This window comes from Ursus arctos, unplaced genomic scaffold (genome assembly GCF_023065955.2).
Source record: "Ursus arctos isolate Adak ecotype North America unplaced genomic scaffold, UrsArc2.0 scaffold_360, whole genome shotgun sequence".
In the NCBI taxonomy this organism is placed as follows: Eukaryota; Metazoa; Chordata; class Mammalia; order Carnivora; family Ursidae; genus Ursus; species Ursus arctos.
In genome coordinates this window covers 1-11,920 of record NW_026623051.1, presented here as the reverse complement: position 1 = coordinate 11,920, position 11,920 = coordinate 1, and the positions used below count along the sequence as shown (strand labels likewise).

At 42.7% G+C, this 11,920-nt stretch overlaps 1 long non-coding RNA gene across 1 annotated transcript; it reads left to right on the top strand.

The window, feature by feature from the left end:
• Positions 1-6,167: 6,167 nt before the first annotated feature.
• Positions 6,168-11,337, top strand: LOC130542521 (uncharacterized). Its single transcript, XR_008957142.1, has 2 exons — positions 6,168-6,273; positions 11,285-11,337. It is a non-coding gene; the product is annotated as an uncharacterized LOC130542521 (long non-coding RNA).
• Positions 11,338-11,920: the final 583 nt, after the last annotated feature.

Genomic DNA, 11,920 nt, shown 5'->3' with positions numbered 1-11,920 from the left:
TGAAATCACCAGTCATATTAGCTTTTAAGTAACAGTGCATTGCTAATGACATTTCCGTTGTCAGTGTTTTTTGTCTTATGTCTGACTAGTTTATTTTCCTTGTTCTCACTGTTTCTACTTTAAGTTTTAATTTTAATTTAATTTTATTTTTTTGATGTAAAGTTCGATGATTTATTAGTTGCGTATTACACCCAGTGCACCATGCAATACGTGCCCTCCTTACTACCCATCACCAGCCTATTCCATTCCCCCATCCCCCTCCCCTCTGAAGCCCTCAGTTTGTTTCCCAGAGTCCATAGCCTTGTTCTCACTATTTCTAAATTATGTTTTATTTAAGTTGTCAAGTTCACCTTGAATGTTTATTTCCCCTTTTTCTGTATATAATTCTGTAATTTGGAGCATCATACTTTCAGTGCCATTGTCTGGGGAATTTGAGTAAAATAGTAAATTATACTGTCTTCATTTACATGTGGATGTGTAGGCAGGGCTGGGAAGGTTCTTAGTTCTCTGGTGGAGGGGGCATGTGGAGGGATGGAGCAGTAGGAAGGATGGGGGGGGCAATTCCCTACTGGGGAAGAACTGAACTGAGCTTCTTATTCCTTTTGAGGGTTTCCACTGGGGCTCCTGAGTGGGATAAGGATCTTTCCCCCTCCTTTGGTGCTTCCTGGGTTCTGCTGAAGCAGGTTTTCATGAGGCTCTATTATGATTCTCTCAATTAAAAAGGAGTAGAAATGGTTTTGAAAAGGATTATATGTGGAAGGAAATGGAGGGATAATCCCATTGCTTTCATAGGTTTGTTTGTTGGTAGTGCTTATTGCTGTGTTGTGTTCAAGTGCCATTTAATAAGTCCAGTCTCATTAAGTGTATGAGTTTCATGAGTCATTGAGTTTTATGGCTTCACAGGTAGGTGAAGCTGGTTACTCCCACCTAGTGAGACAGCCTTTGTCAGGGCTAGGTAATTACAGAACAAGTAACATGTATATAATGCCGAAAGCACTCTGACAAGCTGATTTTATCCCCACGGGAGTCCTATGCTGTAGGAACCATTGGTGGCCCCATTTCTGAGATTGAAATTGAGGCAGAGAGTGCTTAAAAAAAACTTGTCCAAGGCCCTGTAGCTTCTAGACTTTACCCAGGCAGTCTGCTCTGGAGGTTTTTGCCCTCAACCTTTGCTATTGCCTTTCAGCTAAATAGGGAGAAATAACTGTCAACAAGAGGTTTTAGCTGGACAAAGGAGTGGGAGAGGGTAGCTTTTGGTGTGGTTTATAGATTATTTTCTGGATAAAATGCAAAAATAACAGGAACGGTTTATTGGCTCTTGGTTGGTGGTAAAGGAGAATGAGAAATTAAAGATTTCTTTAAAAATTCAGGAATAGGGGAGCCTGGGTGACTAACTCTACTAAGCATCTGCCTTGGATTCAGGTCATGATCTCAGGGTCCTGGGATCCAGCCCTGCATCAGGCTCCCTGCTCAGCGGGGAGCCTGCTTCTCTCTCTCCCTCTGCCTCTCCCCTGGCTTGTGTTTTTTCTCTCTCTCAAATAAATAAATTAAATATAAAAAAACAAAAAAAAAAAAGAAAAGAAAAGAAAAAAAAAGAGTCAGGAATGACCCCTAGCTCTGTAAAGGTATCTGCTGTTTGTTTCTCTGTGGTTAGTTTGAATGTACTTCTCTGGGCTTTGTGATGATAGTAAGGCAGTGTGCTGGTGTGTCTGTGCCCAATGCTGAAAGTCACCACCCCAGAGGCAGTTTGAGGCCTGAGCTCTTTTGTTCAGCACTTGTCCCCCCTCTCTCTTCCTTACTACTCACCAGGACTGCTATGGGAGGGGACTGCAATGAGCTTCTTCATGGGGAAATTGGCAGTTTGACTTTCAGTGCCACTCACTCCCATCATTTCTCACCTGTCTACTTATCTTCCTGCTCTTTTGCATTCCCAGGGTGATGATTATTTTTATATATTCCTGACCTGATTTCTGGTTTTGATTTATTCGCCCTTGTCTCTGAGGCCTTTGTGTGGTTCAGATTTGAGTTGGGAGGCCAGGTAGGAGTTCTGCCCACATCTCTGACTGATTGTGTTACCTTGGGCAGGACATGGGAGATCTAGAACCTGTGGTTTCTTTATCTTGATCGCACACCGCCCCCCCCCCCCCCGTCTACCTCACAGGGTTATGGGTGAGGGTCAAAAAAAAGAAATTCCTGAATGTGCTTTTTAAAGTATAAATGTATAGCATTATTAATATTCCCAGCCTCCCCAAGTGGCTTTGTCTCCTCCCCACTTTGATGCCATGCATAAGCTTTGGTCATGGTACCTTTTGCATTACTTGTTTACCTCTGTACCCTCAAAGGCCCTGTGTCTTACTGTCTTTGAATTTCCTAGCACTTGGCTCAAGGCACGTTGGAATGGGTACTGGCTCAGTAATGTTCAAATGAATGAGTAAAGAATGTCTGTCTAAGGGATGTTTCTGGTCATAGTTGTTTTTGTCATTGTTCATCGTTTTTTCTGAACGAAGGCTTCCTCCTTGTCTCTATGCTTCCTGAAGTTAGCCTTGTTAAAAATCAGCCCTTTCTTACTTTCTTGTGTTCCCTTTTGCAGGATGTTAAATTCCAGTGTCTGTGGCCTCCTTCTTCAAGAGCTAGGCTTACTTTTAAATATTCATCTGATGGCTTTTGATTTTAAACAATCAGATAAATCAGTTCTTCCAGCTATTGACTTAGAGATAGAAAATATTTAATATTTATTGTTTGTGTATTCATTTAACAAATACGCCTCGAGTACCTTTTGGGTACCAAGCTCTGTTCCTGGGGCTAGGAATAGAGCAGTGAACAAATTGGATGAGATTACTGGCCTTATGCAGCTTCCGGTCTAGTGGCGTGTCAGTCAGTGAAGAAGGAAATGAATACATAAGAGAATTTCAACGAATCTTAAGAGCTGGAGGAGGGAATCATGTGAAGAGGGCTTCTAGACCAGTGAGCAGTCGTCATATTTATAAATAAAACTGAATATGTTACAGATGTCATGCTCTTAGTTTCCCTTTGTATCAGGTTACCTGAAAGGTATCTAATGGTCTTGATGGTGAGTACTTGAAGCTCTGTCCTATCCATGCCTCATCCACAAGAAAGATACAGAATGGCTGAGGAGGAAGGTGGCTGTTACCTGGCCTTTGGTTTCATGAGAGCACCTCAGTCTGTATGAGTGCTCCTCAACCTTGACTAGAACCCTCTTTGTTCAGGTAGCTCTTTTTGAGTATCTCTGATGGACCAAGGGGGACCCAGGAAAGATAAGGGAGTCATCGATCACCCAGTAACTTCGCTGTGCCATCTTGCTGTGTCAGTGCACCCACATCCTCAGTGCCAGGGAAACTGCTTGCTTATGGCATTGTGTGTCCATTGTATGGTGAGCAGTCAGGCATCCAGCTGTTGCAGAGCCTGTGAAGGAAGAAGCCAGGGCGATTGGAAAGCATGTGAAAAGTAACAAACAGGAGCACTTTTGGATTTCTTTGAAGAGGTTAATGTGTGATCGCAGTTCCGAAGGATGAGAGGGAATGAGCCATGTGGGGATCTGGGCCTGGGGACGGCATACAAGAGGTGCCCCAGATGGAGAATGCATTTGAGAAGTTTGGGGAATAGAAAGAAGCCGCAGTGGCCGGAGGGTAGGGTGTGAAGGACAGAGTGCTGTGAAATGAAGTTGGCATTGAATGGTGGAAACTATGCACAGCCTTGTAGGCTGTGGTCAGGAGTTTGGATTTTAAGTACTACTGGAGGCCACTGGGAGGTTTTGAATGAACGAATGCCCTGGTTTGATTTATAGTGTTCAGTCTTTCTGCTGACTGCATGGTGGAGGATGGCCTGTGGAGGGGAGGAGTGGAAGCAGGAGCCCAGGCAGAGGACATGTTGTAGCCTGGGTGAGGATTCATGGTGACGTATGCCGGGCAGAGCTGTGGAGGGCATGAAGTACCCAGGGCTGGAGCATGTTGGAGGTGGAACTGACACCCTGGAGATGGGATGTGAAGGAGTGAGAAGAACCTGGGATGACGAGCAGCTGGGTGGGTGGCGGGGCCTGAGGGAAGAACAGAATTTGAAGGGAGAACAATACTTTACTTTGGACACATTTGATTTGAGGAGCCTTGTAGACCCTCACGTAGAGAAATGCAGCTGGCAGCAGGCTTTGAGAGTAAAGCTTGCAGGGTGAAATCTAGAGTACTCAGCAGACCGGTGAAATCTCTTTCTTGATCATATCCAGGATTTGAAAGTGAGTTAGGCCATTTCTTTCCTATAGGCATATGATCTAATTAATGGTTTACACGTTGTGGCCATTATCCTATCATTGTTATTAACGTACATATATGTTACAGGCTGTTTCTCTTTTTCAACTCATTCTAGAAAATACTGAACTAGATAAATGCTGTGCTAAATGTAGGGGACATAATGACACATGGGATGGACCGGGGTTTTTGTAGGGTTGCTAGCATCTCTACCATAGAAGACAGATCATTCGTTCAGAATTAAGTCAATTCCATCTGGAGGGATTCCATCAGGAATTAAGTAAAGTGAGATATGTTTTTGACCTAGGGAGAACCAGCTGGTGGGGCAATGGCAGAGGCACTGACTTGGTCTCTGGGCAGGCTGGGGATGTTTCAGCTACCAGTGAATGTCAATAGGAGCTGGCCGGTGAAGTATGCGTCAGGGGAAGGAGTGAGTGGTGGGTGGGCCAGCAGTTTGTACTGGAGTGAAAGGGAACAGAATCCTTTCTTGGAAGCGCACATTCTGTGGAAGGCACTCAAGGATTCCTCGGTAAGCTTATGTAGCTCATAAGAATGATAATACTAGTTTCTTTGCTACCTGCCTTCATGCAGGTAAATTTGTTAGTTACTAAGAACTTCCACTGCTCTGTGCTTTTATTTTGGGGCAGAAAATACAATGTGAAACTGGCAGCTGGTACGACTTTATAAACACCTTATGTACATTATTTCAAAGACCCAGGTCAGGTGTTTTTTTTTTTGTTTTGTTTTGTTTTTGATTTTTGTTTTCTGTTTTTGTTTTTTTCCTGAATGAAATGCCCCATAGGGTTCTCAGAGGAAAACAACTTCTTATATTCACCAACATCAGTTTATAGAACTTAAATATAGTAATGGATGTGTTTACATATAGTCACAGTATTAGGACCCCAAAATTCAATTGAATCCACTTTATCATAAATTAAATAGCAGCACATTTGTTTCTTGAGTAATCCTTGCAGAATTTAAAGAAGCTGTACTTAATTTTCCCAAGATGATTAGTGTGTTGTTCCCAAGAGCTAACACCTTGGTCAGGACCCTGTTGTAAATGGCACAAACAACCTGTTTGCTAAGGAAAATGTACAAAGGTGTGTTGACAGTGGATAAGTACTCTGACCAGAGTTGTGAGGGGTAATCGGGCCCCTAATTGTGGCTCTGTTGCTGCTGGGCCCCAGCAGTTATGGCTGGGCTAAGCTCCCTGCACAACTTGCCTTTCTAGCCGCAGTCCCTGGTTGAGCACGCCTGGTGCAACAGGAAGAAACACTGCTCAGGGCAACTCTAGAACACATGGCGGGCCTCCCTGTGTCCAAACAGGAGTCGAACAGCTCACTGGAAGCTGGAGGGAAGGCTTTGACCAGTGGCCTGGGTGGGAGTGGGTGGGTGTGCTGGGGAGTCCTTGCTAATTCTCTTGAACTGGTCTCAGGTCAGCTGGGAGGGAGGAGGAGACCGCACCTATATAGGACTCCAGTAGCAACATTGTTTTTCAGATGTATAAACCCATCCCTCTTTATGGCCTATGTCAAAGCCACCTCCTCTGTGAACTTCTGTTCCCCATCCCCAACAGGAAGGCATCTTGTTTCTCCCCAGTCCTGTACTAACCACTGGCCTTCTATCTGGTCTTTGAGTGCTGTGCCCCCATAGCTCTGATGCCCTTGAATCAGTCTCCTGCAGGGGTCTGCCTGTGGGGGAGGGGCCTTATGCCAACTAAGATCTCTTCATGGAGAACAATTGGATGGGGATACTGTTTTCATAGTTCTGTTTTGTCTCATAGGGGGATAAATCTAGTTTTTACTTCCTTCATTTCTGAAAAAGTTTTTACTTCCTTCATTTGTTTGTGAATTCTGATAGTTGTATAAGATTATTGTCATAATGATAATTTTTTTCTTTTCAGATAATGTGGATGCAAGTGATCTTAAGCAATTTTTTGAGACCAACTATTCTCAGATATATTTCATCTTCTATGAAAATTTTATAACACTGGAAAATAGTTTGAAATTAAAAGGTAAGCATTTCTACAAAATTTTTTTATATACAAAGTTTGTTTAACTTTCAGAAAGTTTTAAAGGTTGTATGTGTCATGGGCCACAAGTTATATGCTTTTAAGCTTCCTTTCTTGCCAGACTCTTAGCAAAGCTGGGAGATCGCGATGGTTAGCATCTTCGTTTCCCTGGAACATTCTCTTATACAGCTGTTATTTGAATAACCGATGGCTACAGGGAAAATGGAAGGAGAAACCCACAGAAGGCGTGAGTTCCACAGGAATAATTTACTTAAAAAGAAAAAGTAATATGTGCGTACTATGAAAAAAATCAGACTCCACTAAAGGGTTTGTAATGGGGTGCCTGGGTGGCCCAGTCAGTTAAGCGTCTGCCTTCAGCTCAGGTCATGATCCCGGGGTCCTGGGATTGAGCTCCATGTTGGGTTCTCTGCTCAGCAGGGAGCCTGCTTCTCCCTCTCCCTTGCCTGCTCCACCTGCTTGTGCACTCTCTCTCTCTGTCAAATACATGAATAAAATCTTTAAAAAAATGTAAAGGGTTGGAAATGAAAATTGAACCGTATGTTTTTGCCCAGACCCTCAGTCCTGCTCTGCCTGCAACCACCATTAAAAGTTCATTGCATTTCTTTCTATATGTGTTATTCATGTATTATGTTTATATTTGCTTATAGTTATACCCTTATATACCTGTATAAAATATTCTTTGAAAAATCAACCCAATAATGTCACACTGCACAATCTGCTCTGTATTTAGGTGACAGGATAGTGTATCCTGGGGAACTAGACTGGGTTTGGATCCTGGCGCTATTCTTCCAGCTGTTGCTCCTTGGTCAAGTGACTTCACCTCTCTCTGACTCAGCTTTCTTCTGTCAGCCTCAAACAGGTTAACATGTATCCTGGGATTTCAGGACAGAGTATGGCACATAATATGTGCTCAGTAAATATTAGCTGCCATCATCACCTTCTTATTTGTTTTATGTAGTCTATTTTGGAAATCCTTACATGTTAGCACACTTATTTCTACCTCAGTTTTATTTATTAAAAAAAAATTCTTTTACTTGAGTATAGTTGACACACAGTATCACGTTAGTTTCCAATGTACAACGTAGTGATTTGCTCATCACAAGCGTAGCTGCCATCTTTCCCCGTACAGCACTATTACAGTAGCACTGACTGTATTCAATATGCTGTGCCTTTCATCCCTGTGACGTGTTCATTCCGTAACTGGAAGCCTGTACCTCCCACTCCCCATCACCCATTTCACCCATCCCTCTACCCCCTTCCTTCTTATAACCATCAGTTCGTTCTCTGTTTTTATAGGTTTGATTCTGCTTTTTGTTTGCTTGCTTATTCACTTGTTTTGTTTTTTTTAGATTACACATGTGAGTGAAATCATATGGCACTTGTCTTTCTCTGCCTTATTTCGCTTAGCATAATACCCTCTAGGTATTTCATGCTGTTATAAATATCAAGATCTCGTACTTTTTTATGGTATGGAGTAATATACCCTTGTATGTATGTACCACTTCTTCTTCTATTGATGGACACTTGGGCTGCTTCCATATCTCAGCTATTTTAGTAATGCTGCCGTGGGCATAGGGATGCGTATATGCTTTCAGAATGTTGAGTCTGGTTCATAAACTGCCACAACAGTAGTGGGAACTCTGGAGGGGAGCCAGGTTCAGGAGGTAGGAGGATGAGTGCAGCTTTGGGCAGTCTGAGTTGTGGTGCCCATGGGACACCCAGATGTGGGTTCTGACTGGGCAGTAAAAATGTAGGAATGGGAGCGTGGGAGAAGAGAGGTGCAATCATGCTCTTGCCAAGAGATGTGTTCTTCATAGAGAGAGTGACAGTTAAGGATTTGGGGTAAGACATTCTTTTATTGGGCAGATAAAGAGGAAAGATAAAGAAGTAGTGTATGGAGCTGGGGAGGGGCTTCGATGCCAGGAAAGCATTTTGTCACAGAAACCCAGAGAAGAGAGAATTTCAAGGAATGAAATGTCGGCAACGTTTAAGAATGCAAAAGTTGTGGAGCAGCTGGATCAGGAAGTGGTAGTGCATCAAGGAGGTTGTCACTGAGCACTGAAAGAAAAATCTAGGTGAGTAGTGGGATCCTAAGCCAGACAGAGAGATGGAGTGAGTGGGGGTGAGACTGGAGGCTACACACAAGAATACCCTTCTAGAAAGTTTGATGGTGAAGACAAGGGAGTGTAACTCAAGGCGTAGCGTGGTCAGGGGAGGGTTTTACAGGCTGCATTTACCTGTTTGCAGGCTGACTAAAGGGAGATAACTGATGGTGCAAGATGGTGGGGGATGTGGGCTGATGTAGGGTCAGGTATACAGAAGAGGATGCAGAGAGGAATGTATGGGTGTCCTGACTGCTTCTGCAGAACCTAAGGCAGACGTCAGGCATGGAGGGGAAAGAACGTGGTGCAAGGCGCTATGGTGGTCTCGGACACAGACCAGGTGGCTCAGAGTCTTACAGAATGTTCCAGCTTCTAGACGGTCATCAAGTCAAATACGGGCACGTGCCCAAGGATGCCAACAAGGGGTTTTGTTTTTTGTTTTTCAATGAATTGCTCAGTTTTTTCCCCTGTGAGTTATAAATTGATGTAAATCTTGAGCTTAATTTTTTTCCAAATTGGTAGAAAATTCAAATATGAAACAATCTGACTTTTATCCTGTTTCCTAGTTTTGCTCCACTTAACTGTTTTTCACAGGTGTGTGGAGGAAAAAAGTGTGATATTATGGGTAATCAAAATAGCAAAGAAAGATATTAGAATCCCTTGTTTAAAAAAAAGCCTTAAACCAAAAAACCCATTTTAAAGTCTCCTCCGTCCCTCCTTCTTTCCCCTTTTGCTCCCTTTGTCCTTTTAGAAAAAATGTAGTTGTTCAGAGTGTATCAGTTAGTTTGTGCTGCATAACAAATTGCATTACAAACCATCCCCAAACTAAGTGCCTTAATAAAACAACCAGTCATTTTGCTTACAATTTTCTGGGTTTATTGGGCAGTTATTCTGGTTTAGGCTTGCACATGCCTCTCACATCAGCTGGTGGTAGATGGCCTTGTTTACGTGTCTTGTGGTTGGCACGCTGTTGACCAGGGCACTCCATGCTTGCAGGCTATCTCGAGCTCCTTTCCATGTTGGCTATAGGGTTCCAAGCTTAGCTGGTGCATAAGATTTTTCAAACTTGTGCTTGCTTCACATTTATTAATGTCACATTGACCAGAACAAGTTACGTGCCTCTCTGATGCAAATAGAGAAATAGACATCTCTTGCTAGGAGAGGAAAAACTCCGCATTCTTGCAGTCTACTACAAAGAATCATAATGAAGAACTAATACAAATAGGATTGAGATTTTAAAGTTTCTTGCTTTTAATACAATGTGTGTTTTGATTGGAGTACCAGGAAGAAAATATACCAAAACAACAGAAAGAAGGAAAATGTTTTCTGTGAATCATGAAATCATCTTGTGATAATGTCAGCCTTCCGTTATTTAGGCCAAAACCCGAGTTTATTGGCTCTACCTTCAAAATACATCCAGAGTCATTGGCCTCTTCTCACTGCCTGTGCTGGTATTGCTGGTGCTCCCATTATCCTCACGCAGATTAGTGCAGTTAGCCTCAGAAATGGTCTTCCCCTTTCCACACTTGTGACCTACTCCCCCCCCCGCCAATCCCTGCCAGAGTCTCTTCAGAAGAGCAGCTGGAGTGATGCTTTAAAAATATGACTCTGCACCCTCAAATAGCCTCCCGGTTGTGGAAGTCATTACAATGGCCTCAGGCCCCACCTACCTGCCAGCCTTTACCCTACCCGCTTTCTAACCTCACCTGCAGCAATTCTCCCCCTTCGCTGTAGACTCAAGGGCCTTCTCGCTATTTCCTGACCTTGCTCAACCATAAGGACTTTGCACTGTCCAATCCCTCTGCCCAGAACAAATTTCTCCCAAATGTCCATATGGCTTATTTCTTTACCCCCAATTGTCCATGTGTTTTTCTTCCTTACCTCTTTCAGATCTTTGCTCAGATGTCATCTTATCAGCAAGGTGTACTTCCCCGGTCAGAATTGAATACTGCCTGCTTGGGCATTCTCCATTAGCCTTTCCTCTTGGTTTTCTCATTTACTGCATGCCTCCTACTGCCAGAATATAAGCTTCCTCAGGGCATGGTTTTTTGTGTTTTGTATCACTCCTGTATCCTCAGGGCCTGGAAGAATGTCTGACACAGAGGCATTCTTTAGTATTTGTTCAATGAACGAATGCCATCTTACCTTACTTCCTAGAGCTGTGGGGATTCCGTTAGATCAGGGGTCCACAACTTAGAGCTGGCTGCTTGTTTTGACAAAGAAGTTGTTGGACACAGCCATACCAGTGCATTTATGTGTTACCCATGGCTGCTTTTGCACCATCATGGCAGCGTTCAATGATTACAAGAGGGGCCTAAAACATACACTCCCTGGCCCTTTGCAGAAAAGGTTATCACTTCCCAAGTTAAATGCTTAATGGCAAGCTCTTAGCGCAGGGCCCCCGGCAGAGAGACTGGACAGTAAATGTAACTGGATGCTGTAGGTTTTGTATTTTCTCTTATTGTCACTATCAAAAGGACAGTGCACGTGACCTGAAGACATGCGTGGCTTTTCATAGTTATGACTGCTCTGTGCCTCTTCACATCAAAAAAGCTAGAACTCTTTCTTTGCATCTGCTGTGCATTCCTTCATAATTTGAACTCATAAGTAATTGAGAAACAAATAAATTGCCTTCCATGGTTTGACAGTGACTTGGCAAACGTGGAGCTGTGGTTAAACAGCTAGCGGAGAGTGGCTCTGCTAGGTGTGGACTCAGGTGCTGTGGCTTGGGTGTTTATCTACATTCCTGACAGGGGTTCCACGCAACCTCCTGGTAGTTTTTGAATAAATGAGTGTGTGTTCAAGCTTTAATGTTTTCAAGATAACATAATTTTTAATATCTTAAAATGTACACATTGTCATGATAACTAATTTTTTTTTGTACATTCTAGGGAATAATAAGTCACAAAGGGAGGAGCTGGACTCCATCCTCTTTCTTTTTGAAGTAAGTTTTTGTTAAATTCATTTAGCTTTTAAGATTCTTGTTGAAAATGTGGTACTTTAGCTCTTTAGTTTTACTTTTAGACATAAAAAATGATGGACATGTATTTCCTTCCTTCCACTTTTACAAACAATGCTGTAAAGAATATTCTTGTGATTTTTAATTTTTTTGCAAACATGGGAGAATTTTTCCCGTAGGGTTACCTCATGTGAAGTTATTAGATGCAAATGTATCCACATTTAAAATACTGATATTGCCGAATTTTTTTTGAAAAGGTCGTATAAATTTCTATGGAAACTTTTATGGAAGTTGCGTGTAAATTTCCCTAAGCAACACTGGCGATGATTTTTTGTGTGTGTATATATGCAAACTGACATGTTGAAAACCCACTGTTTTTAATATGTTGTTCCTGACTACTAGTGAGATTGCAATCTTCGTATGTGTCTGTGTGTCCATGTGTGATCACATATTCTTTTCCAAGTTGGAACAGTACGTTTGGGTGTGGTTCTTGGTCTATTAAGCTTACAGTCTCTCTTGTCCACATGTATTAGACAAGCGGCCAGATTACTGATACCTTGAGAGCTAC